General features: G+C 38.3%; 1 long non-coding RNA gene across 2 annotated transcripts; it reads left to right on the top strand.

Annotated features, from left to right (window-relative positions):
• The first annotated feature begins 241 nt into the window (after positions 1-241).
• On the top strand, positions 242-26873 carry LOC127507077 (uncharacterized). 2 transcript variants are annotated; one of them, XR_007928231.1, is made up of 4 exons: positions 242-2499; positions 9805-9940; positions 14642-24544; positions 24719-26873. It is a non-coding gene; the product is annotated as an uncharacterized LOC127507077 (long non-coding RNA). The 2 variants fall into 2 exon arrangements; XR_007928230.1 differs by having other exon boundaries at positions 24677-26873.
• The last annotated feature ends 491 nt before the right edge of the window (positions 26874-27364 follow it).

The following is a 27364-nucleotide window of genomic DNA, read 5'->3' as shown; positions in this document are numbered from 1 at the left end:
TTAAGTTTAGGTAGCCTATTGGGTAGGATTAAGGGATGGTCATGCAGAATAAGGCATTAATATGTGCTTAATAAACAGCCAATATCCTAGTAATATGCAGTATAATAAGTATATATATATATATGTATATATATATATATATATATATATATATATATATGTATATATATATATGTCTATTTACACTAAGTGCAAATAGTGTCCCTTGTTGGCAAACACTATTTACACTAGCTCCGCCCACCGTCTGGTTGGGCCACTCAAGTTTTAAAAAAGAAAATTCAACGTCTTCAGTGGCGCAGCAAGAACTGGCTTTTAGCGCGATCGACGCAGGTTCGTATCCGCCTTTTTCTGAGCTCACTCTTCTCCATTTTCCCATCACATATCATCAGAAAGGCATTTATTTTCAATAAAAATGAAAAAAAAGTAAATAAACTGCCTAACAAGTGTTTAATATAAGTATATATTGCTATTTTCACCTAGTGTAAATAGCATATCGCTAAGAAAATGCTGCTATTGTCACTTAGTGTAAATAGCCGCTGCTTATATATATATATATATGTATATATATATATACTGATCAGGCATAACATTATGACCACCTTCCTAATATTGTGTTGGTCCCTTTTGCTGCCAAAACAGCCCTGACCCGTCAAGGCATGGACTCCACTAGACCCCTGAAGGTGTGCTGTGGTATCTGGTTCCAAAATGTTAGCAGCAGATCCTTTAAGTCCTGTAAGTTGTGAGGTGGAGCCTCCATGGACCGGACTTGTTTGTTCAGCACATCCCACAGATGCTCGACTGGATTGAGATCTGGGGAATGTGGAGGCCAAGTCAACACCTCAAACTCATTGTTGTGCTCCTCAAACCATTTTTTAACCATTTTTGCTTTGTGGCAGGGCACATTATCCTGCTGAAAGAGGCCACAGCCACCAGGGAATACCGTTTCCATGAAAGGATGTTCATGGTCTGCATCAATGCTTAGGTAGGTGGTACGTGTCAAAGTAACATCCACATGGATGGCAGGACCCAAGGTTTTCCAGCAGAACATTGCCCAAAGCATCACACTGCCTCCTCCGGCTTGCCTTCTTCCCATAGTGCATCCTGGTGCCATGTGTTCCCCAGGTAAGCGACGCACATGCACCTGGCCATCCAAGAAAACGTGATTCATCAGACCAGGCCACCTTCTTCCATTGCTCCGTGGTCCAGTTCTGATGCTTCACTGTTGGTGCTTTCGGCGGTGGACAGGGGTCAGCATGGGCACCCTGACTGGTCTGCAGCTATGCAGCCCCATACGCAACAAACTGCGATGCACTGTGTATTCTGACACCTTTCTATCAGAACCAGCATTAACTTGAGCAATTTGAGCTACAGTAGCTCATCTGTTGGATCGGACCACACGGGCCAGCCTTTGCTCCCCACGTGCATCAATGAGCCCATGACCCTGTCGCCGGTTCACCACTGTTCCTTTCTTGGACCACTGTGTCCTTCTAAGAACCAAAACCAAGTCTTCTTTTGCTCTCCATTCTCATTGCTGTACAGGAGGAACAGCTGCAATACTGAAGAGATCTACATAATCTGACAAGTGTCTCCTTCAGAGTTTCGGAAGTTGCCAGCATTGGAAGCATAACGTCTGTGTGAACTGTATATGTCTATATGCTGTATCTCAACACTTGGCTTATTTGTTTCTATTTTTATGATTTTGGCAGAAACAACTGAGACAAAGTTGATGCTTAACTGGAACATAAATGAGATCTCTCTCCTCATTTCCTCCCAAAACACTCATAAATCTCGCTTTCCTCTGCTTTTCAGCACAACTGGACACAGAAGTTCATAGCTGTTGACACACATCAACTAAATAAACCAGCCCGTCGAGTGATTCCTCACCCAAATACGTGATATGTGAGAAAAAAGGCACAGATTTGCTGATTAGTAAATCCTAAATATTTTTTACGACACCCATTGGCTTTCTTTTCCCATTGTTTAAGATGAGAAAGAATAGATTTTTTTATATCAAACATCCAAGAGCTCAAATGTAAACAAATGACTTTCAGAAGACCAAGGCCTTTTATGGAGTCCAGAACAGCTGAGATAAATTAAACTGTCAGTGTTTATTTTCCAACAAATCAGCAGTTGAGCACTCCAGCCCTTTGTCAGCTGATAAAACACGCTGACGGAGGGCGAGAGACAAAACTAATATAAACCAATATAAAGACCAGAAAACCCAGACTTAAATGGATAAACGGAAAAAAGATGGAAGTAGAAGTTTACTACGTAATCCTGTGTTATCGGAATGGAAGATCTGGGTCTTGTAAACCCGTGTGGTCAAGAAGCTTGAAAGTCTTTTATTAGCTCGAGGATTTTAAAGGTCTGTTTCTGTGCTAATAGATCCTCTCCGTCCTTTTAGGGAGGAGAGGCGCTCATGTACATCAAAGCATGAAGAACGGAGAGAAATATCAGTCCCAGCTATTGTTACATGCCGAGGACTGTGTCCGTACAGTGGTGAGTTCACTTCTGTGTGTGTGTTACTGATCATTTCTGTTTTTTTAATCCGTAAAAGGCGCGTTGTCAGTCGTATTATTGACTAGGGGCCGGAGCGACACTGGCCCCCTGAAGCGTCCACCTGATATAGCAGCGCAAGATCACAGACATGGGCTTTCAGTCCAGTCCAAACTTAAACTTCAACTTGTGTACAGATTTTGATGGATGTCCCTGCTGAAAAGACCAGCATGTTTCCAAACTAACAGTAAGTTCAAGTAAGGTTCCCAGCAGGGTTGTGCACTATTCAGAGCTGAACTGAGAATACATTTTAAAGGATTAGTTCACTTCAGAATTAAAATTTCCTGATAATTTACTCACCCCCATGTCATCCAAGATGTTAATGTCTTTCTTTCTTCAGTCGAAAAGAAATAAAGGTTTTTGAGGAAAACATTCCAAGATTTTTCTCCATATAGTGGACTTCAACTGGGATCAACAGGTTGAAGGTCCAAATGTCAGTTTCAGAGCAGCTTCAAAGGGCTCTAGATGATCCCAGATGAGGAATAAGGGTCTGATATAGCAAAACAATCGGTTATTTTCTAAAAAAAAAAAGAAAAAATGTATATACTTTTTAACCATAAATGCTCATCTTGCACTGCTCTGCGATGCACATTGCTTAATCACGTTGGAAAGGTCACATGTGACGTAGGCAGAAGTACCGCGGTAGGGCGAAAAACTCCATCTCATTTTCTCCTCCAACTTCAAAATCATCCGACATCGTTGTTTTACCTTTTTTTGTAAAGGGTGTTTGACTTAGTCTTTGCACAATCGCTTTGTAAACACTTGCTCGGTACTTCCACCTACATCACGCGTAACGTTTCCAACGTCATTACGTAATGCTTGCAGAGCAGTGCAAGACGAGCATTTGTGGTTAAAAAGTATATTATTTTTCATTTTTTTTAGAAAATGACCGATCGTTTCACTAGATAAGAGCCTTTATTCCTCGTCTGGGATCATGTAGAGCCCTTTGAAGCTGCACTGAAACTGACATTTGGACCCATTGATCCCCAGTGAAGTCCACTATATGGAGAAAAATCCTGGAATGTTTTCCTCAAAAACCTTCTTTTCGACTGAAGAAAGAAAGAAATAAACATCTTGGATGACTTGGGGGGGTGAGTAAATTATCAGGAAATTTGAAAAGTGAACTAATCCTTTAAATCACCCAATTCAAAATTGAATTTTACTTAATTTCTCAGAATGCATCACCTGTGTTGAATACCTTTTGAATTCAGTAAATTCCTCTTCCTGTCATTCCAACTCAATTTCCTGTGACGAGTGGCCAATACCAACTCGTGAATTGAAATGGAGCAAATTCTGAATTTTGCACAACCCTGGTTCTTACATCACTTACACTTGCCGCACAAGTCTTGAAAAGTAAAGCCAAAACGTTTCAATCGCCCCCAGGTGGCTGGATGCAGTATAGGTCATAAACCCCGCCCTCTCCATGTAATCTAATGGGACGTGAGACAAACTAAACAATCAAATTGCACTTCAGATACATTTTTTTCAAAGATGGTTTCTGTAATTTTATGTAGTTTTTATCACGCTGATGTAAGTTTTTAAATAAGTTTGGGTTTAGTTAGTTATTTGATGTTGTAAAAATGGGGGTGTGACATCATGATTGACAGCTGAGATTGACAGCTTCTCTGAGCGAAGTAGTCAGTGAGGCACCAACAGACTTTTTTGAGGGATCTTCGGGAGGTGACTGAAACTTTTAATTTCTACATTTCCATAACTGTTTATTTCACACCGACATAAAACGATTTTGCGGGAGTATGGGCGGGGCCTTAATACCGCGGCTTCACTACTGCGCAGACTCGGGTTTCTAAAATGTAAACGCCTTACTGGGACATTGACAGTTTCACTTTTCTACAATGGAAGAGAGTGAAGGTGATTTGTACATCTTTTTTTACAGTCTATGCTTTTGACCAATGATTTTGCATGACTTTCCCATTTCACCAGAACCAAACCAGCATAGAAATTCATGCTATTGTTTTCAGTAACAATAACACTGGTCTTCCTCAGTCTAAACTGCATTGATACAAAATCCTGTCAACGTGGCTTCGGTGCGGAGCATCTGTGCGGGATTCTGCGATCGTTGCTCTGGTGGGGTGTGGCGGTAGAAAGGCTTTACGACAGCAGGCTTTTAGCAGCCCTCAAGAGGGACCGTCTTCCGTCTCACTGCCTTTCCTTCCACACAGTCAAATCTTACAGTTCATTACCCAAACCGAGCTAAAAACGTCCTCGCGCTCGTGTTATGCCGGTCTGAGAGCGAACCAGAGAAAAGAAATGAAATGCACATCAAAGATACATGAGAATGGAGAAGAAGAGGAAAGCTGTCCCTTTCAATTTTTAATTCATCATGTGTAATCAAATGTTCATCTCACAAATCACAGCACACAAATGTGAAGGCAGAAAGCAGGGCCTTCACATATAATCAGATTAGTGATGAATCAATATGGGTTTTTCAATGACTGATTCCTAAAATTTTACATTTGAATCTTGAAAATACTGTTACCTCCGTGGAGACCACCAGTGATGCCGATCAAACTCCCTTAAAAAATTAAAATGGTCATCATTTACTCTCCTCATGTTGTTCCAAACCCACATGACTTTATTTCTTTAATGAAATACAATTACTATGAATGAGGCTTTCAGTCATGACAAAAACAAAAATTCTGAAGTCAAAATTTGTTATTCATGAATAATATTGACCTCCAGTGAGACCTCCAGTGCTGTGATTGAATCATTGAATCAGTGAGTTGAACTCAGTTGGATTCATGAATGAATCATGCAGACTGATTTTGTGAACCGTTTATTTTCAAAGATTTTATTCAGAAGACAATTGTGAGTTATAAAGTCAGAACTGCGTGATATAAAGTCGGAATTGCGAGTTATAAAGTCAGAATTGCGTGATATAAAGTCAGAATTGCGGGATATAAAGTCAGAATTGCATGATATAAAGTCAGAATTGCGGGATATAAAGTCAGAATTGTGGGATATAAAGACGGAATTGCATGATATAAAGTCGGAATTGCGTGATATAAAGTCGGAATTGCGAGTTATAAAGTCGGAATTTTGTGATATAAAGTCAGAATTGCGGGATATAAAGTCAGAATTGCATGATATAAAGTCAGAATTCCGAGTTAAAAAGTCAGAATTGCATGATATAAAGTCAGAATTGCAGGATATAAAGTCAGAATTCCGAGTTATAAAGTCAGAATTGCGTGATATAAAGTCGGAATTGCGTGATACAAAGTCGGAATTGCGGGATATAAAGTCAGAATTACGGAATATAAAGTCAGAATTGCGGGATACAACATCAGAATTCTGAGTTATAAAGTCAGAATTGCGTGATATAAAGTCGGAATTGCGTGATATAAAGTCAGAATTCCGAGTTATAAAGTCAGAATTGCGTGATATAAAGTCAGAATTGCAAGATATAAAGTCAGAATTGCGTGATATAAAGTCGGAATTGCGTGATATAAAGTCAGAATTCCGAGTTATAAAGTCAGAATTGCGTGATATAAAGTCAGAATTGCAAGATATAAAGTCGGAATTGCGAGTTCTAAAGTCGGAATTGCGGGATACAACGTCAGAATTCCGAGTTATAAAGTCAGAATTGTGAGATATAAAGTCAGAATTGCGTGATGTAAAGTCGGAATTGCGTGATATTAAGTCGGAATTGCGAGTTATAAAGTCAATTGTGAGATATAACCCCGCAATTCTGAGGAAAAAAAGTCAGAATTGTGAGAATAAAAAGTCTCAATTACCTTTTTTATTTTTTTATTTATTGGCAGAAACAAGCTTCCATATTTATGGTAGATATTATTGGAATATTATTGAAATATAGGGATAGAATAATACTTTTATGCTGCTTTTTGGGTCCTTTTTTGAAGCTTGAGACCACGCTAAAGTGATCTGAAATTTATCATTTTGTGTTCTGCAGAAGAAAAATAGTCATAGGTTTGAAATGACATTAGGGTGATGATGACAAAGTTTTTAGGTGAACTATCCTTGATTACGTATAAAAAAATTCAAAACAGAATCACAAAAATGCTAAATGCTAAATCACAGTGCAATAATGTTGCCGTCCACTGATCTGAAGGCAGCCGGACACACACCTGCTTGAAGCTCTCGTGTTCATTGCGTCTCCTGCTGCTGCTGTCATACTAAATAAACCTCATTGTTCCCAGTCACAACATGCCTCCTGTCTGGCCTAGTGTGTGTTTTCCTGCGACCGACCCCTACTGTTCCCCCCTGGACTCCATCACGTCGTCTGAGGCCTACCGTACAGACAGAGCGGAGGCTGAGCATGCTTTATTCATGCCCTCCAGCTCCGAGAAGCTCTAGCTGGGTTAAGACAAGCCTTCTCTCCCCTGAACCTTCATAAATGATGAGCGCTAAAGTCAGCACTGGTGTAGTCCTGCTGTTCCCAGCAGCACCGCCGCAGGGACGCTAAATCATTCACAGCACTGTGGCTTCGGAAAGAAAAGTTTCTGCTCGCTTGTGGTCTACGGTAAAGTAAAAGATAAAGTTGGCATGGCTAGTTTAATCCTAGCTGGTCTTAACTCAAGGCCGGCGCTTGAATTCATGGGCCACCGGACGACATTCCCAATGGAAACGATCCTGATGTTAGATTTAAGAAGCAGCTTGTGGAAAAATCTAGCCTATTGTCGAACAGGAAGTGTGAAGAAAAGAAAGACAGGAAGTGAGGTCATTGTACTCAGGGAAGCCTGGCCGAGAAATTATACACCTGAGCATAAAGAGAAGACGACTCTATTGTTCAAAGAAGAAGGAAAGACAAATTATGAATTTTCCTATGGAAGGACAACACCAAACATCTCCACCAACTCTACAAATATAGCCTCTTTCACACATACAGTCTTTTAATGTTACGATATCATGTGTAGACGGGACTTTTTCAAAAATACAGGTAAATCGGTTCTGGCAATTTACCAGCAGTGTTGTTGGTAACGCATTACAAGTAACTTGAGTTAAGTAATCAGATTACTTTTTCAAGTAACTAGTGAAGTAACACATTACTTTTTCAATTTACAAATATGTAATGCAAGTTACTTTTTCACATTTATTGACTGACAGCTCTCCTGTCCCCAAAATGAATAAAAACAGTGAAATGCAATCTCAGAATTTTATGCAAACCTGTAATAATTAACTATAATTACACAAATATACTTTATGTATTTAATCTCATTTTATTAACCGGTGTCTTTGCTGCTGACCTTCAATGATCTAATTCAACCATACTAATACGCAAAAAATACTTTAGATTAGATTTAGAAATGTTGAACTTCCTTTTCCTGTATCCTATTCTTCTTTAATCCAAATTAGCAGCACAGCTGAAAGGTTTGTTTGAGTAGCGCCCTTTACTGTACAGGCGTAAATATGCATTTCCTTCAGCCTGAGGCTTATTCATTTCACTTTCGGTGTGAAAGGGCCTTAACATTTGCCAAAAAAAATAGAACTTTGTTGTTGTTATTAAAAAACAAACAAGTAAGCCCAGCCCATGTAAGACATTACTTTTCATAAAAAGCAACTAAGAAACGCACTTAGTTACTTTTTAGGGAGTAATGCAGTATTGTAATGCATTACTTTTAAAAGTAACTTTCCCCAACACTGTTTACTGGTATGAGAAGTTGTAACATTACCAGTAAATTACCCGTCTGATGCAATGTGTGAACAACGAATGAAGATTACTTGTATGGGCACGTACGAGGTCCGAACACGCTGATGTAAGAAGTCTGCTTTGGGCCAATCATTGGACGTCTGACCGTTGCGCCACATCTCAAGCTCTCTTTCTTTCCCATTCATCAGTGCTGCGCCTCTGCAGTTATGATATAACTGCAGTACTATTTATTATGTGTTTCGTGTTTTTAAGTGCAAATCGTGTTCTATCCCTTTACGCCTGTCACTCACAGGTAAAAAGAATATGTAGTCAAATTGAACAGAGTAATGCACTTCTCATCCAAGTGTATAAAGAAAACGCTCAGCGTTTAAAGGTCATTTCTGATGATTGACATAACAGAGTTTACCAGTATTTTGGTACTGATATGTGAATCGTATCTTACCGTTAAAAAGACAGGACGTTAAAAATGCTGGGTTGTTTCAACCCATGTTTGGGTCAAATATGGACAAACCCAACCGTTGGGTTTAAAAATGTAATTAAAAAATTTAGTCCGTATTTGACCCAAACATGGGTTAAAACAACCCAGCATTTTTAAAGTTATATTGCTTATGTGAACAGCACATGTGTGTATTTACCGGAAAAGTTGTTATTTTTTACAGAAATTTACCAGGATTGCTGTGTGAAAGGGGCTTATGATTTCGTCAGCCAATGTTATTATTGTGTCATATAATTTTCTAGTACTGTAATTAATATTGATTATTAATTCTGTAATATTTTATTCTTTAATGTTCTCATTCAAGTTCAGATCATTTCATGTTATGGCTGAAAACCAATAAATATATTTAATAATTCACATTTATATAATAAATATTGCAATTGACCATTCGCCGGGAGTTTGATTGACAGGCGATCTAACCAATCATAACGCCGTTTTGTCCGACAAAGCAGTCAGGGGAGTTAGTAGATTAACGGTGGACTTGAATTTGAAAAATGGTGTGTATTGACGTCTTTCCGCAGTTGAAACAACATTCCTTCTCATGTTCATTCATGTTTATTTGATGCTATAAATTAACTAGTAGTTCACGAGCCTGAGGCGCTACAGCGATCTGTCATGACACATTAAAGAGCCACAAAATGGTATTTACTGTTTAAATTTCTTTAAAAATTACAATATTTGAAATTTGAGACTTATCAAAAGTAACCTGCACTGTCTTGTCAGTCGACGTGTTGTCAGTGTCCTCTTTGCTCCGCGAACATGATGTGTGATGTGACAGCGGCATGGCTTGTTGGACATAGCAACAGTAACTGTGTCAATTGTATACTGTTATCTCAATAAATAAAAAATACAACACTAAAAACTAAAATCAGACGAGTGAATCAAGTGAATTTAGGCATTACAACATTATGAAAAATGGATATTAATTTTGAAATTTGCTAAAGATACCATTTAAAAGTGTTTTTAAAGATTAAATGTAAGTGAGCATTTGATTACAGCAAAGGTAATCTAAATAGCAGTTAACTGATAGATTGGTACCAATATATCATGTTTTTCTTAGTATTTTCAGTAATCTTGTTTTGATTGATCAGGCTGTGTATCACACCTCTCTCTCTCTCTCTTCCAGGTGATTCACTGCAGCCAGACTCCCAGGAGGTCAGGTGTCTGGACATGATGTCACACCACTAACATCATCTAGCATCTGCTACCTGAAAGTGACAGCTCTTCACTTCTCCATGGTGAAGAGAAAGTCTGCATGGAAGGTACTGTACACCAAATTTTTAGTTTCCCTGCAGAAAAGACACTGCTGTTGTATTTTGGCACGCAGCTTGGGATGCTGGTGAGATGAAGGCTTCTTAGGCCCGAAACATACTCTATGAATAGATGTGAACACAAACAGTTGTTACGCAAGCTCGATTTCACATTACGTTCCGAAATGCATCAGAACATATTGCATTCGTAGTGTTTCGAGGGGTGCTTTTACAGGTTAAACAAGCATGAAGGTATGGTATGAAGGACCACAGTACTTAATTAAATATATAATTATGTAGCCATTAATAATTCTCAATTAAGTAAACAATGTTTATGTGCTTGCATAACAAGTAACTCTGTCAGCCAGCTTCAGAAGAAAGATTATGCTGTTTGACCAGCACTAATTAGCATAAACCAGCTCGGACCAGCATAGACATTCATGATCTTTTCATGAGGGACATACAGTTTGTTTTAAACGTGTCTTTTCATTGTTATTTTCAGCATTCTCTTTCTCCTTTCTTCAGAGAGGAGGTGCAGCAGGTACAAGTACTGTAGAGCTGTGGTTTCACCTAAAAGCAGAAAGAGCGTCCCAAAGGTCCCTCGACATCCCCCGCATGTCTCTTTTCTCTTCCCTCCTTCTCTCTCTCTTTCTTTCTCGCCTCAATGAAAACGTCCAATCGCGTTAGCCTCATCGCAGTGCTAAAACGCTCTCTCCGCGCCCCCTCTGTCCTCTGCTCTGTTGCCGGCCTCATTTCCACCAAACAGAAACACTTTGAAATCTCTCAGAACAGGAAAGATCGCGGACCTCGCTTCCTGCGCCGGGTTTGTGTTTGATAACACTCAAGACAACATAATGCCAATAATGACACAAAATTACTCCAGTGATTTTGTAATTAGCTCTTGGATCTGTTCACGTTACGGTCATGTTCTGTTCTCAAATCTTATCAGAGTTTTTCAGGGAATGCAGAGCTGATTAATCAGCAGAGATAATCTATGCGCTAAACTCACATGTACAAGCACAGTGAAGCAGGAATTTATATACTGAGTTTAAAAGTCATGGCACAAAAATGTTTACAAATGACATTTGTGTCAAAATGACAATTGAGTCAATCTTCCTAGAATTTCAAACTACTTATGTTTGTCTATTTGTATATATCTAAATATTTTGTGGGGGAAATAAGTGATTCGTGCACATGTACTGTAGTGAAAACCTCATTTCCTTATATGTATGAAAAATTACCCACACCTGACTTTGATTGCATTTTTTTGCCACTTACTATTAAAATTTTGACATTTGGCCATCTAGTCAATGACTTATGTTTTGGATTTTCCTACGGTGGTTTCATCTCGCTCGACTAACGGTTTCTAAGATATTCATGAATGTTGTTTAAATGCTAAATCACAATGTTGTACTAACCATAAGGCAAAACCTAGCATGTTTGGTATGGTTGGGCTTGGCAAGGATTCAGGAGTCTAAGGAGATGACTCCCGTGAAAATAAGTCAACCACATCAAAAGTTATGTAAATAATTTTCCGAAACTTCTCAGACTCCTTCAGGGCATCGTGCCTATGACCCATACTGAGTTTCGTAATGATACATTCATGTGTTCCTGAAATACAGCATTTTACTATGACATTCAAAATGGCCGACGCCCAAAATTGGCCAATATGGGAAAATTTGATATCATTTGATTTGGCATGATGCCCCAAATCTAACAAGACCACTTTTATGATTTTTTGAACCGTTCAGAAATGATAAGCAAAAATAGCCATTTTTCTTATCTCCGGACCAGCAGGTGGCGCTGCGCCGAAACGCAGCATGTAATCTCAGGTCATGCTTGGGATGACATGGACCAAGTTTGCTCTGAATGCGATAGAGATAGAGCCTGAAGTCTATTTTCGCAAGCGCTACATAAAATTCGTTCGCACGTTTTTTGAAAACGTTTTGACAAATCAACTTAAATTCCACAACTGAAGATAATCTGGTTCAAAGTCATTTTTTCAGAAAATTCAAAATGGCGGGAAAATTTTAATGTCGGAAAATTACGTCATCAATCGAATCGTCTTGAGCCAAGTAATCAGAGGAAAAATATTGTTTCTAACCCTTATGGTTCAAAAGCTGATGAACATGAAACGTGCGAAAATTTTGGACAGGTGGTGGCACTAGAGGCATTGATTTAGAGACTCCAAAATTGGTATGGTTAATGTTGGGACTGACCTCTATCAGTGTGCCAAATTTCATAAGTTTCCCCCAAGCGGTTCTATGGGCTGCCATAGACTTCCAGAGCAGAAGAAGAAAAACGCCAATAGATACAATGACACTAAAACAATGGCATATAGCCATCAGATAATTCTCAACTAAGTAAAGAGTGTTTCATAGTTTTTCAAGTAATTTATTCAAGTAAACAGCCATTAATAAACAGCCATTAATAAATAAAGTACAAGCAATAAAAGAAATTAAAAACAATAGAACAAAGATACAAATGAAGTAAATAGTGCTTGAAGTATTCAACAGCAATATCAAGTAATGTTTTACTTGATAAAAAAAGTTTTTTTAAAATATATTTTTGTAAAGTCAAAACGATGGTTAAAACAATAAAAAAGTCCTGTTTTTCTGTCCCTCCTGGAGATTACAGTAATTTTTGTAATAGGTGCACAGTATGTATTACAGACGGTCATTTCGGTGTTACGGTAGACAAACACAAGGCGCCTGCCAGTGAATGATACAGGAAATACAGCTTGTGTTCATTACAGTAAGTTTGTGCTGAAAGAATGACGTGGTTTTCTGATCGATCGCATGAGCTCAGAGAGATCTGGTGCTGCTCTAAAGTCAGACAAAAAAACTCTTTCTACGTCTTAAGCTTTATAAATCACTTCTTTTGAGATGCCAGTAAGAACAGCCTGTCCTGGACAGGAGGTGTTTACATTCTGTTGGGCTCTCCTCTCTCTCTCTCTCTCTTTTTCCTGCCTCCCTTTCTCCACCTCCCCCAACAGTCCCTCCCTCGCTCTCTGGAGGAGGACAGTCCACTGGAAGGAACGAGGGACTTGGCCGCATACCAGAGCAGAAAGAGAGAAATACTGTTGCGTGAAGTCTGACCGTGTGCATAAGCAGAACAAAAGAGGTCACATGACCAGGGTATTGAAGAAAACTGAGGGATGAATAGGGCAATGATTGATTATGATCACACCTGGTGGAGAGAGAGGGAGTTTGTTTGAGCTGTAGATCCCACATGACGTCAGACGGAGAGAGTGGGGGTCTGGCTGCAACCAGGGGGTCAAGGGCAACATGTTCCCAACAAACACGGAGAGAAAACGATTAACAGGACTTTCACAGCAGGGGAGAAATATGGAGAGAGCTCAGGGGGTCTCTTGAGAACAAAAATAGCAGGAAAATGACCTTCTTCATCACAGTGTCACTGAGAGCATCTCCAATGCTCCTAAATTTAGTTCGCTGAGAACTTTGGAGAGAGAAAAACGTGGGAAATTCCATTCTTTCCCCATTTCTCTCTCTCTCTTTCCCTCTTAATTCATTTCAAACAAAAAATAATGCAGTGCAAAGTTTTCATTCAGCTTAGTAAGCTTTGACTAGAACTGAATATTTGTATTGTCAGAGCAATGCAAAAAAATAACTAAAACAAAACAAACCAACAGTTCAGTGTAAAATTTGAATCTGTTTTGGGGTCAGTGACGTGACGGGTCATCTTTTGGCCTTAATAATAATAATAAAAAACAAAGATATGACATCCAAAGTATGTAAGGTAGTAGAATCTCTTTTATTGAATCCAAAATGTTTTAATCATATTTTGCTACATATAAAAGTATTTTAAAGATTTTGAAGTGTCAAAAAGTCATTCGGTTTAACCGTCCAAAGGCCAATACAGCCATTTCATTAGTACCTTATAAAATAATTATAAGGTATTATAAAATACCTTAAAATGTATATATTTTTTTATTCTGGCATGATTTTATAACATCATATATCAACATAGTGCAAAATGGTATTAAAATTATGTGTAGAAGTGGTTGCTTTGTTATGAATGTCCGGAAAAATGAATTTCATTGATGTCATTCGGAGTAACTAATATAAAGGCATCATTTTGGATCAAGTCATGAGGTCAATGTCATGTGACAGGATGTGACATCATTCAGACACCTGCAAAGAACCACATGGTCATGAAGCAAAGTAACTAACTCTCTCTTAATTTGAAAAATTCGTGTTTTCACTTGCTCATATGCATGTCCCAAAACATCAGGTCATTCGGTACAACCGCTGTAAAACATGGAAAATGTTGTAATATTTTAAAAACTTGTACTGAATATAAAACGTTTGACTGTCCTTTTGCTACATAGCTAGATATCAGCCTGTTAGCATTGCAGTACTAAACTAAGCTAAACTAAACAACTAAATTAAACTAAACAGTAATGCAGTGTAAAACTTGATTTTGTATCGCCAAAGCAGTTAAACTAAACTAAACTTAGAAATTGTATTACCAAGCATTGCTAAACCAAACTAACTCTGTATAAATTTAGAATTTGTATTGCCAAGTAAACTAAAAAAAAAAAAGTTTCAAAATAAGTGAAACAAAATAAATGAAAATTGTTTAAGAAATGAATAATCAGCCAATTTGCCAGGAAAAAAGAGGCTAACATTAAGCAGTTATGTAAGTAAAAGTCTCTCTGTCTTTCATGTTTTTCTCGATGTCTCTGTGCAGAAGCCCTGTTCTGAGGTCAGTTTCCTGCTGTAACTCCAATGTCAGATTCATTTCTGCTCCGGCTCCCGTTTTCCCATGACCACATGACCACATGACTGACAACTCCACAACCTCCATGAGTCCCCAGCGAGGTTGAACCCACAGAGTCTGGACAGGAGGCGCTGCTGGGGTTCCACCCACAAATGTTCCGCCTTCCTCTGTGACCCATTATTCCCGTTTACGGTGAACAGATCCACACACACACAGCGTGGGAATCCCAACATCTCAGGATAAATTTAGAGTCAGACAAAACAGTCCTAGAGCATGTTTTCCACCAGCTAACACTGTACGTACAATTAGTACAACTAGTCACTGGATTTGTATCCTTTAATCTTTGAATGTTCTAGTCTCAAATCTTATCAGCGTTTTTAGGATATTTCCAAATGCTTGAAGAGTTTGCAGTTAGTAGGAAGTAAACAAGATATCCTTGACCACACTTTTATATTCTGCTTTGTTCTCAAGGTTATATTATGATTTACCAGCCTCTAAAAACTGATACAGATTTAAATCTTGTGAACGCACATAATGTGGATGTAGAAGTGTGATGGAAAGCAGAACTAGTGGCCTTTAACCTTTTCTTTACGTCTACGTGAGATGATCGCATCACCTCCTCCCAGGGGTCGAAAAGTCAGGTCTCAGGTGCCATGACCACAGACCTCGCACTGACCATCTACAAGCATAAAAAACGTCAAGAGCTTTCTCAAAACAGCATGGATCTGTCAGAGAGCACTAGCTCTGATCAGATTAGCTGGCTTTCACACAACATCATTGAGTCAGGAAGCAAAGTTATGTTCCCAGGCTGCTACAACAAACACTTCTGAAGAAGGGAAGTCATTGGATTTGTCAAAGTTTTCCGAGGCTAGGCTGTTCTGGGTGGTTTCTATGGTGTTGCTATGTGGTTGGAGACATTCTGAGTGCTTTTTTTGTTCTGGGTGCTTGCTAGGCTGTTGCTTGGTGGTTGCTAAGGTGTTCTAAATTGTTTACATTACAATGCAGTTGCTATGCAGTTGCCAATGCATTGTTAAGCTGTCTTGAGTAGTTTTTGCCTGTGAGGTTCCAGGGCTGCTTCTTACGGAAGTAAAGTCGCTGGATTCATCAAAGTTTGTGAGGTTTATGCTGCTGAATCTTTGTAAGTAGACCAGATATGTTGCTAGACTACATGGTTCCCGGCATTGGAGGGGCGGGTTTGTTGATCAAGAAAGTTTAAGCTTGATTTCGGGAAAAACTGTTTCATCTTTGCCTTATATAAATACAAACTTAGAGTATTGCTAACATCCTCAGATTACAGTCTCCGTTTCTCCGGGTGTGTTTCCTTTTGGAGCTTTGAAGAGTCTCTTTAAGATAAGATATCTCTCTCTTCCAATCGTGAGCTGCTTTTAACTATTTATAAACTCTAAGAAATGGAAATACTCACTCTCCCCTCACTAATGTGTAGAGGTGTAAAGAGTACCTGAAAACCATACTTGAGTAAAAGTAGAGATACCTTACAGCAAAAAAGACTCTATTACAAATTTCAAGTCACCAATTCCAATACTACTCGAGCAAAAGTCCTAAAGTATCTGATTTTAACAGTACTTAAAGGCTTAGTTCACCCAAAAATGAAATTTCTGTCATTAATTACTCACCCTCATGTCGTTCCACACCCGTAAGACCTTCATTCATCTTCAGAACACAAATTAAGATATTTTTGATGAAATCCAAGAGCTCTCTGACTCCTCAATAGACAGCAATTTAACCACCACTTTCAAGGTCCAGAAAGGTACTAAAGACATCGTTAAAATAGTCAGCGTGACTGCAGTGGTTCAACCTTAATTTTATGAAGCTATGAGAATACTTTTTGTGCGCAAAAACAAAATTGAAGCTGCAAGCAGCGATGAAAGGGCCCTCGCACCCGGGGCCACCGCCACCCAGAGGCCTTAGGAAAACAGTGAACAGTGGGCGACATGCATTTAAGCGAGTAAATACAGGAGAATTATGACAAAGTCATTTCGACGTGCCACATTTCCTGCTGCCAACAGGTGCCGCTTTGACTATAACTGAATATTGCCATGTAGATGTCTTCAGGCCAGGACTATTATCAAACTTGTGAAGTTTGGGGCAGATTGGACATTGTATGCAAGTTACAACAACTTCCTGTTTTGTGGTGTTAAACGCAAACATTAGCACTTAGCCAAGTGTTGCATGATTTAACGTGTTTCTAGCATGTTTGGTACTTCGTGGCATATTTAAATGTGTGTCGGGGAGTGAACTACAGTGTAAAGCATGCCATTTCCTGTTGCCAACAGGTGGCGCTATGACTAACTGAATATTTGCATGTAGATGTGCTCAGGCCAGGACTCTGAAGTTTGGGGCAGATCAGACATTGTATGCCTGAGTTACAACAGCTTCCTGTTTCATGGCGAAACATCAGACTTTGTCAGGCCGCCACGGACACGGCGTTCAATGAAAACTCAAGATCTTTGCAATTTAACATCGCTAAGGCCTTAAGATTAGACAGACCAAATATGATGTTGTTCTGGTTAAATCTCAATGAGGAGTTAATCACAGTGTAAAACATGACATTTCCTGTTGCCCACAGGTGGCGCTATGACTGTAAGTGAATATTGCCATGTAGATGTTCTTCAGGCCAGGACTGACCAAATATGATGTTGATCTGATTAAAGCTCTAGATGATCTGATTAAAGCTCTAGTTCGTTAAAATACAACGTCTGGAAATGGCAAAAACTGCAAAAATTTTGCAGAGAAAATTCAAAATATCTCACTTCCTGTTGGGTTTTCAGATTTTGCACCCATGGACTTTTTTGTAGGTATTGGACTGTTACATGTGTCTACCGAACTTCATACTCGTACGTGAAATATAACGCGAAGGGCGCTTAATTGAAATTTTGTAGGTGGCTCTATCGAGCCACACCTAATTCTGAAACCCATATCAGATGTAAATTTTCACCACTTCTGACGCGTGTGCAAAGTTTCATGGGTTTTCGAGCATGTTTAAGCCCTCAAAAATGCAATTCATTTCGGAGAAGAAGAGTAATTGACCGAGCAATTACAATAGGGTCCTCACACCATCAGGTGCTCGGGGCCTAATAACGACTTTATTCAACAATATCTTCTCTGTGTTCAGCGTTTCCAGGTTCTACGTCAGAATGCCGACTCATTATTGGCCGCCCCCTGTGTCAGCATCACACGCATGCGTCGTGCTGCTCACTGCTCACGTGAACAGCGTCAGCTAATATTGAGCTGGCGTTCTGACGTAGAACCTGGAAGCGCTGAACGAGTCTCAGTTAAGTGCTCAAAAAGTCCACAAGTAAGCCAATATCCTTCAAAAAAGGTCATAAATAAAATAATGTTAAGTAAAATTAAATAGTCAAAGCCTCTTGCCCTGGACAGGTTTCGACTGTAGCCATGTCCTCTTCTCATATATGAAATACCTGCGATTCTCAACTACCTGATAATGGACTCCAATTCACGTAAAGTATCCTTGTTGACAAGTTTGGGTGAATAAGGGCAAAACGCACAAGATATAGTACCTGAAATGCCCTGTAGATGGCGATATCACTTCTTTTGTAGCAGAAATAAACTGCTGCAGAAACAGTTAGGTGCCATGCAAAATGTAACGAGTAACTGCATTACTCATCACTAATGTATTTGAGTAAAGAGTCCATATACTTGTTCAAAAATGTAGTCAAGTAGAGAGTAAAAGTTGCTAATATCTTTGATACTCAAAGTACAAAGTAGCCAAAAAGATACTTAAGTACAGTAACTAATTACATTTACTCAAATACTTCACACCACTGCTAATGTGCTCATGTGAGGTAATATCACCTGACTCTTTCATCAGGGACAGTTGGATTGGACCTCAGGAGATGTTAAATCTTCCTGCTCTCCCAATCGACACGAGATGTAATTTGCGAGCGCCAACCCTGCGCTGAAGATCATCAATCAGAGATGTGAAACCATAACACATGCCATCTCTGTTTATATCTCTCTGTCTCTCTCGCGCTCTTCCCTCTGTCATCTGGATTACGTCTATGAGCTGTCAGTGATAGACCACAGGCCCACCTGAAAATCTCCTCAGCCCTAAACAACTCTCTCCTCTACTCTCTGCATGTTTAGATAACCCCCCGGTCTGAGTTTCCAAACTATTCGGTGTGTGTGAAATTGCAACAAAAACACAATGAAACTATATAATTGGCTACAATATCTGATGCAACTCAATCGTTCGTCACAGCACCGAAATCCCATCTGTTAAAAACAAACAGAAGGTTACACAAGTACTAAAACACATGCTATGTGGTGGCTAAGACATTTTTAACATGTTGCTATGCAGTCTGTGTTCTGGGTGGTTGCGAGGGTGTTTCTATGTGGTTGCTAATATGTTCTGAGTGTTTTTAGTGCAGTGCTATGCAGTTGCCAGGGCATTTTTTGCCTTTGTGTTATAGGTGGCTTTAGCACATTGGTAGTTGCTAACTGCTTGTTTTCTGGAAAAGGAGCTCATCCCAAAGCTCAAATTAATAGCACACCTCTCCTTTACAAGCCTTTACAATTTGAGATATCATTCATGTCCATAGCACAAACAGTGATGAGCAAGTTAAATACCAAATTTAAAGTCAGTAATTTTATCCCTTAAAACTTATCTTTGATCACCAAAATGACATACTTAATGTTTTTCTTGTGAAAAAACATTCTTCATGCCTTTAAATAGCTTGAATGTAACTCTACACCCTTGCTTCATTTAGTATACGCGGGTCCATGTATATGCAAATTAGCCCCGCCTCCACTCGCTCTCACAAGCTCAGAGATCCACTTGGTCAACTTTACTGTAGTAAACGCTACATAATGGCAAGAAAGTACTGGCTTAATTCAGTTTAAACCAGAAACTGATTCATAAGAAGTGAAATATCAGAATGGTAATGTGTTTTAGGTATCACAGTTTACAACGTCGGATACATAACGGTAATTAATATGATTAGCCTTTAGCTTGACTACATTATCAAACAGCTAAAAAACTCACAAGCCGGTGGAAAATAATCGGGATAGGACTCGGGCAGAAATCATGTTCATGGATGCGATTATTAACGTTACTGTAGTATGAAGCAGAGCAGGGCCGAGTGTTGTGGGAGCTGAATGAAGCCGCTGGAGCGATTGCGCAACACACGCCACGAGCAGCGGAACTTTTATTATGCCACAGTCGCCGCCGCTGCTTCCGCTTTTCCGGTCATGAGTATGAGGTAACACAGCTCTGTTTATCATATTAGATACATTTAAGAGTGTTGAAAATGTTATAACGTTACACTGTGCGTTCGCTCGGTGGCTGCTGTGAGACACTTGTTACACACTGCAGTAAGATAGATCGATTTTAGAATATCCTATTAAATGCTGGATGGCTTGTGTTGATAAGTGGCATGCAATTCATTTTAAAACATATTGTATGATGGAGAAAATGCTGTATTACTGTTGCTAAAAATAAAGCTGCATCTGATTATGCTATGTTAGCTACTTGACAAAATAGAGTTTTTCTCTGAGGCATGGTAAAGCATGGTACTCGCAGAAAATCAAGAAAATTAGATTTAAACAATAAGACTAAACGTGTTGACCTATATAACAATAATTAGTTTTTCTGTCTATAAATACATCAAAACAGTTGTTCCCTTGCCTATTAAAACATGTAAATATTAAAGCGTCTTTGGTGTTTCCATGGTTTCTACAAAATAAAACCCGAAACACGGGTAACGCGGGTATGACGCAATTGACAGGCGACTCCTCACACGTCCCGGAGCCTTGGTTAAAATTGCAATTTTCTCACGATTTACAAATAGTTGCAAACATTTGGGATATTGTAAGTACTCAAGTGAACAAAATATATAACACTGGCCTAGTGGTTTTTGGATATTTTACTGCAAAATTCTTACATATTGCACCTTTAAAAACACCACATAGACACATAAACAACATTAAAAACTTGATTTTCACAACAGGGGGTCTTTAATATTTTGTCACAGAGGTTTGTTCAAATAACTAACACTATGACTTTGAGAAATAATACTAGTAATGTTTACCTTAGGAAGTACCACTTATAAAATTATTTTCACATCAAATTTCTTTCAGGGTTCATAGAAAGTCCGCACACAAACGTGACCTCAGCTCTGAAATAGCACCATCTATGGGTCTGAAGCAGCAGATGGGGCAGGAGATCTGATCTGGGGTCAGATTTTCCCATCATACACTAATAACTGACTCATGAGAATGAAACTTTCTCTCTCTCTCTCTTAGTTTTTCATCATGTGGTCTATCTCTTTGTGTTGTTCTCAGCTGCAGGAACACTGCAGCGCAGGCAGTGGGTGGAACTAATCTCATTAAATATGAAAGAACTTCCAGTGAATTGGGGAAAGAAAGAGGGAGTGAGAAAAAGAGGAGAGGAGAGGTCACTGAAGGTTGGTGTGTATATGTGTGGAAATGGTTATGCAGCTCATAAATCTCAACACGCTTCTCAGGAGAGTTGCGAGAACTTTGAATAAGTTTGACGTAATCGTGTCGCACTGCGTTAATGCTGTTTGGAGGCGTGACTCAGATGACGGACATCTCGTTGGACAAATAAGAACTCGAAATCGGATTTATCTTTTTTAATCTACAGGAAATACCTGCTGATTCTCTCTGGTGTTTTTATGGAGAGTCTTTAAAGTAGAATAAGAAGAAGAAATAGAAAGAAAATAGCATCTGGTCTGGTGAGCTGGAATATTTAAAGGGGTCATAACATGAAAAACATTATTTTCCTTGATCTTTTGAAATGTACCATGTAGCTTTGCTGGATGTTGCTCAAAATTGCTAACTCTCATTGAAAATAATTAATTTCTAATCATTTTATCTTTTCAAAATACACTCTCAGTGTTCTCTTTTGATTAAAAAGATTAAGAATTTTACTTATATAAAGGCACAATATGTAATATTTTTATATTAAAATATCCAAAAACCACTTTTACGTCAACACGTTTAGTCTTATCGTTTGTTTTACCGCAAGTACCATGTTTTTACCATGCCTCATAGACAACACTATTTTGTCAAGTGGCTAACATAGCATAATCAGAGAGAGCTTTTTCCATCATAAAATATATTTTTAAATTAATTGCATGTCATTTAGCAACACAAGTCATCCAGTTTTTATTAATACGACATTCTAATATCGATCTAGATTACTGCAAAGTGCAAGAAGTCTCTTATACTAGCCACCGAGCGAATGCATGTTACACCATAACTTTCAACACACTCAAATGTGTTTAGTATGATTGTTTTAACCATGTAAAACAGTGCTGTGTTATCCCACATACACAACGAAAATAGCGGAAGCGACCGACTGCAGCATAAGCATAATAAAAGCTCCGCTGGACTTCCGCGGCTCTTGGCCCCACCCTGCTTCATACCACAGTAAAGTTGATAAAACTTTAGCTCATCCATGAACATGAATTCTGCCCAAGTCCGTCAGATTGCTTTTCATCACCTGTGGAGGTGAAGACGACAACTCCCATGATTCCACGCGTCATCAAGCTACACCTTTGTTTTGAATAAGCGACCTCTAGAGGCGAAAATTACATATTGTGCCTTTAAGTTTTTTTTTTTTTTGTTCTTTTGAATAACATACACTAATGATTTATGAAAAATTAGAGCAGGAACATGTACTAATACTACCGTTCAAAAGTTTGTGGTCAGAAAGATTGTTTTTTTTAACGAAATTAAAACTTTTATTCAAGAGGATGTATTAAATTGATCAAAAGTGAGTCAATAAATTCATGTTATGAAAAACTTTTCAACTTTCTGTTCATCAAAGAATCCTAAAAAAAAAAAAAGTATCATGTTTTCCACAAACATTTGAACGATAGTGAACTACAATAGGAATGTTTTTGATTTCATGTAGGGTCAGAGAGAGAAAAAAAAGAGTAATGTAAATGTAAATTACATCTGTTTTTGGTTGCATGAAATGTCTAAGATTATAAGAGGACTTCACAGAAGTGTAGAATATGATTACTTTGAAGAAAACACACATAAAACAACTCCCACTCAAGTTAGAGAACATCTAATGCCACTAAAATAATAAGAAACACAATGTTGCTATGGTTTCTAAGAGCATTCTGCCCAAATCAACCAACATAAACTTTCATATCACTCAGACAAACACATCAGAACACCACAAATTCCACAATCATTGCAGAAGTGCAGTTATTTACCCATATGATATGAATCTGAACACATTGGGCACCAATTATAACACACAGAGGCAGATTACATCAGGAAAATGGAAATTAGCCGTATATGGACTCAATGACCAGGATGAGGAAGTTGAATCATGGAAATTTGAATACATCATTTTACTTGGGTTGGCAAGAGAGGTTCTTACCTAACGGCAGAGGAATGCAGAGAGAGAGAGAGAGAGAGGCTAGTGACTGTAGCGTTCAGTTTACCATCAGTCTGTCTATTACTCTGAAGCATTTGTAACTGCAAAATCTGTGACCTTTCTCCTGTACAGACAGATTTGTTTGACCTCTAGGGCTCCTGAGATGCTAATGTTTGTCTCGCTGCTGAAATTTATAGTTACGTTTACATAGGAAATACAGCACAGTAACAAACACAAATGAAACATCCTGTGAGTTTTTGCTGTTGCTGGCCTTACATCAGGTGGCAAAACCATATAAGAATACCAAGCCCAAAATAACATGGTACTTTCTGTAAGGGCGGCATACTTGCTCTAAAAGTCTGAAAACTCTTCCATCATGATGAATTTTAGATCTTTATTGTGTTTTAATGCATATCAGAGATGGAGCCTTGTATGTGTGGTTATCCTGCAAGTCTCCCAGGCTTCGTTTCGTATAAGAGCCATTCCATTGAGCTCCACTTAACAGGTTAAATATTTCATGCACGCACCGAACTGCCACTTTGAGTTCAGAGATAAAGACGAGCAGCAGTCGCCTGCAGCTCCCTAAACTCCACAGAGCCTGCAATCATTCAACAACTCTATTTCTATACTTTCTTTCTTATGTGTTTTTCCCCTGAACACACTCAAAGCTCAGGACTGAAAGTTTGCTGGTTTGATCCCCAGGAGCGAGAAACGAACATCATTGTGCTCTGGAGCAAGACGCTTAACCTCAGGTTACTTCAGTGGGATCTGCTAAATGACAACATGTTAACTGTGACTGTCATTTTTAAAGGGTCATATGACATATTTTTTAATTATTTTGTGCGTGTTGTTTTGCATCACAAAAAAAATAAAATAAATAATAATATTTTTGCACCAAAAACAGTCATAATTTAGTTTTTCCACAACCACTATTCACTATTCTTTTTTGAGTACATTTTTGCAAAAACTATTAATATTTTATTAAACTAAAAGGAATTTGTTAAAGGCACAATATGTAAGATTTTGGATTAAAATATCCAGAAACCACTAGAACAATGTTATATATTGATATATAATGTTATATAATTATATACTTACATTATCTAAAATGTTTCTAACAGTGTTTAAATCCAGAGAAATCTATGGAAGCTTGTTTCCGCCATGAAATAAAAAATAAAAAAGCTAACTGCAAGTTTATATATCACATTTCTGACTTTTTTTCTCAGAATTGCGAGATATAAAGTCAGAATTGCGAGTTATGAAGTCAGAATTGCGAGTTATAGTTATGAAGTCAGAATTGTGAGTTATAAAGTCAGAATTGCGAGGTATAAAATCAGAATTGCGAGTTATAAAGTCAGAATTGCAAGTTATGAAGTCAGAATTGTGAGATATAAAGTAAGAATTGCAAGTTATAAAGTCAGAATTGCGAGTTATAGTTATGAAGTCAGAATTGTGAGTTATAAAGTCAGAATTGCGAGGTATAAAATCAGAATTGCGAGTTAAAAAGTCAGAATTGCGAGATATAAAGTCAGAATTGCGAGTTATGAAGTCAGAATTGCGAGTTATAGTTATGAAGTCAGAATTGTGAGTTATAAAGTCAGAATTGCGAGGTATAAAATCAGAATTGCGAGTTAAAAAGTCAGAATTGCGAGATATAAAGTCAGAATTGCGAGTTATAAAATCAGAATTGCGAGTTAAAAAGTCAGAATTGCGAGTTATGAAGTCAGAATTGCGAGATATAATGTCAGAATTGCGAGTAAAAAAGTCAGAATTGTGAGATAAAAAAAGTCAAAATTGCAAGTTATAAAGTCAGAATTGTGAGTAAAAAAAGTCAAAATTGCAAGTTATAAAGTCAGAATTGTGATATAAAGTCAGAATTGCAAGTTATAAATTCAGAATTGCATTTTATAATGTCCAATTGTGAGGGAAAAAACATTTTTTGCGTTTTTTTCACAGAATTGTTAGTTTATATCTAGCGATTCTGACTTTATAAGACGCAATTGTGAGTTTATAGCATGCAATTCTGACTTTATAACTTGCAATTGTGAGTTTAAATCTCGCAATTGCAAGAAAAAAAGTCAGAATTGTGAGATAAAAAGTCGCAATTATCTTTTTTATTTTTAGAATCCATGGAAACATCAGACGCTTTAATATATACTGTTTTATTAGACAGGTGAGCAACTTTTTGGATACCTTTATCAACAGAAGTCTATTATATATTATATAAACGACAGCGGCATATACGCATAATAAAAACAGCAACGAAAAATGTCCCAGGCCTGGTCCTCTCTCGCTATTCACTGTCATCATTCCTTCTTATATCCTTCCGGAGCTCCTTTATGGAACTCGAGGTCAATGTGTCGCGCAGGTGTCTCTCATTAGCATTCGCTCCACTGGCCTCATTCTGCTCCCACAGCTCTCGGCCCCACTCTGCTTCATACCACAGTAATGTAATAAAACTTTAATACATTAACTCATCTATGAACATGATTTCATGCTGGAGTCCCGTGAGATTGCTTTCCATCAGCTGTGAAGGTAAAGACGACACCTCCCATGATTCCTCGCTCATTCACGGCGTCATCAAGCTACGCCTTTATCGTTTTGAATAAGTGACCTCTAGTGGTGAAACTTGCATACTGTGCCTTTAAATCTGCAGAGTGGCAGGTTCTACACACAGCCAGAAACAACACAAGGATTGACTGACTTTGTACACATTGTTCTATTAAATCATTAGTTGTTCTGGTATTAAATTATGCAAAAAAAAAAAAAAAAATGGGTGTGATTCTTTTTTTCAGAATTTGACTAAAAGTTTTCTTTCGGTTTTACTGTGACCTTCAGTTGAGGCAATGCGAGGCGTTGTGTGATGCTGGGCAGATTTCGTGCTTATATCATGATGCAATCCTTTAAGAAAAGAAAACTCCTCCACGCTGGGATAACTAGCACTTTCCCGGCTGGAATTCCACTCGTTATTCATCAACTGCGCCACATTCCAGTGCAGTGACATCATAATGAAAGACTCCTCTACAAATCAGATTCCTGTGGCATAAACTCTCCTTTCCTCTGATCAGTAAAGGTATGTTCATCAAGAGACAGAGAAAAGAGGAAGAGGAAGAAAGATCTGGCTGGATGCATTTTCCACATGAAATCCGATAATTTGCAAAACCTCACACAGTGCACAGGTTTGTGCCATCCGAAGAATAAAACTATTTATTTTTACATCAGTCAGAGAATGAACAAACATACAAAAAGCTATTGACAACATGTAATGGCTGAAATAACTACTAAAATATTGGTCATTTTCTCAGAAATTATACTTTTCCAAGAGGTCAAAATGGCTGAGTAGCCATTAGTGCTTCCTTTGTTTTGAAATGGATCCATGTTAGGTCTTCCTCTCTGAATCTCTGCAGGTTTGAAAGTTTTACTTTCTTTCACACATAGTGGAAGAATTCGGAGGATTTTGCGAATTTCTGGCACAGGTGAGGTCCTGTCATGAAGCATTTGGATCATTTAATAACGTTAATATTTCTGGCTTTCTCTTCCTCAGATCTGCTAATACATCCAAAACAGGTTTCACATGACCAGTGTGCTTTATGAAATACAATACTGTGGAAAAACAGTCGAAAGAAAGACAGGAGATTTTGCTTATTGTGTCCAGCTGTTAGTTTTGGAGATGTGTGAAAATGTGAGGCAGAAGATGATATTTCATCATGAGGTTTCTCTATGTGAGTTTCACTAACAGCCAATTAGAATTCAGATTTTTACAGCATATTCAGCCAAAAGTCCTGTATAAATGATTTTCCGTTTTACACATCTCGACTGTAGTTTATTGGTACTGACCTGCACAACTCTGATTTGTGGTCACAGCTCATATCAGGAAGAAATATAGCACCACAACAGAGACTTTCCATCATACTGGCAAGGAACCTGGTGAAAGATAAGAATTTAATGTTATTTATTGTAGTACTTGTTAAACAATAGCGTCTCCTTGTGGACATAGTTTTAGTATACTATGAAAACATTTTCAAACAGTAGGACTAGCTAGTACACTTGTTATCCCATCATGACCGTATTACGTTATTTACTACAGAGTTGCGTTCAGTTACTACAAATAAATATGGTTATTTTTAATCATTTTGTACAAAATGTGCTCAAAGAAAAGGTCCTCACGTATTTATTCTTTTAAAATATAAGAACATATCCGCTTCAGCTGTGTGTTAACGCTCACGAGCAGAAATCACGTGGTACTGATAGCAACAGCCGCTCGATCCCTAACGGCAAATCGTCAAAACATAAATTCT

This window comes from Ctenopharyngodon idella, chromosome 24 (genome assembly GCF_019924925.1).
Source record: "Ctenopharyngodon idella isolate HZGC_01 chromosome 24, HZGC01, whole genome shotgun sequence".
NCBI lineage: Eukaryota > Metazoa > Chordata > Actinopteri > Cypriniformes > Xenocyprididae > Ctenopharyngodon > Ctenopharyngodon idella.
Note: the sequence above shows the minus strand (reverse complement) of the source record. Positions and strands in the feature narration are given on the sequence as shown.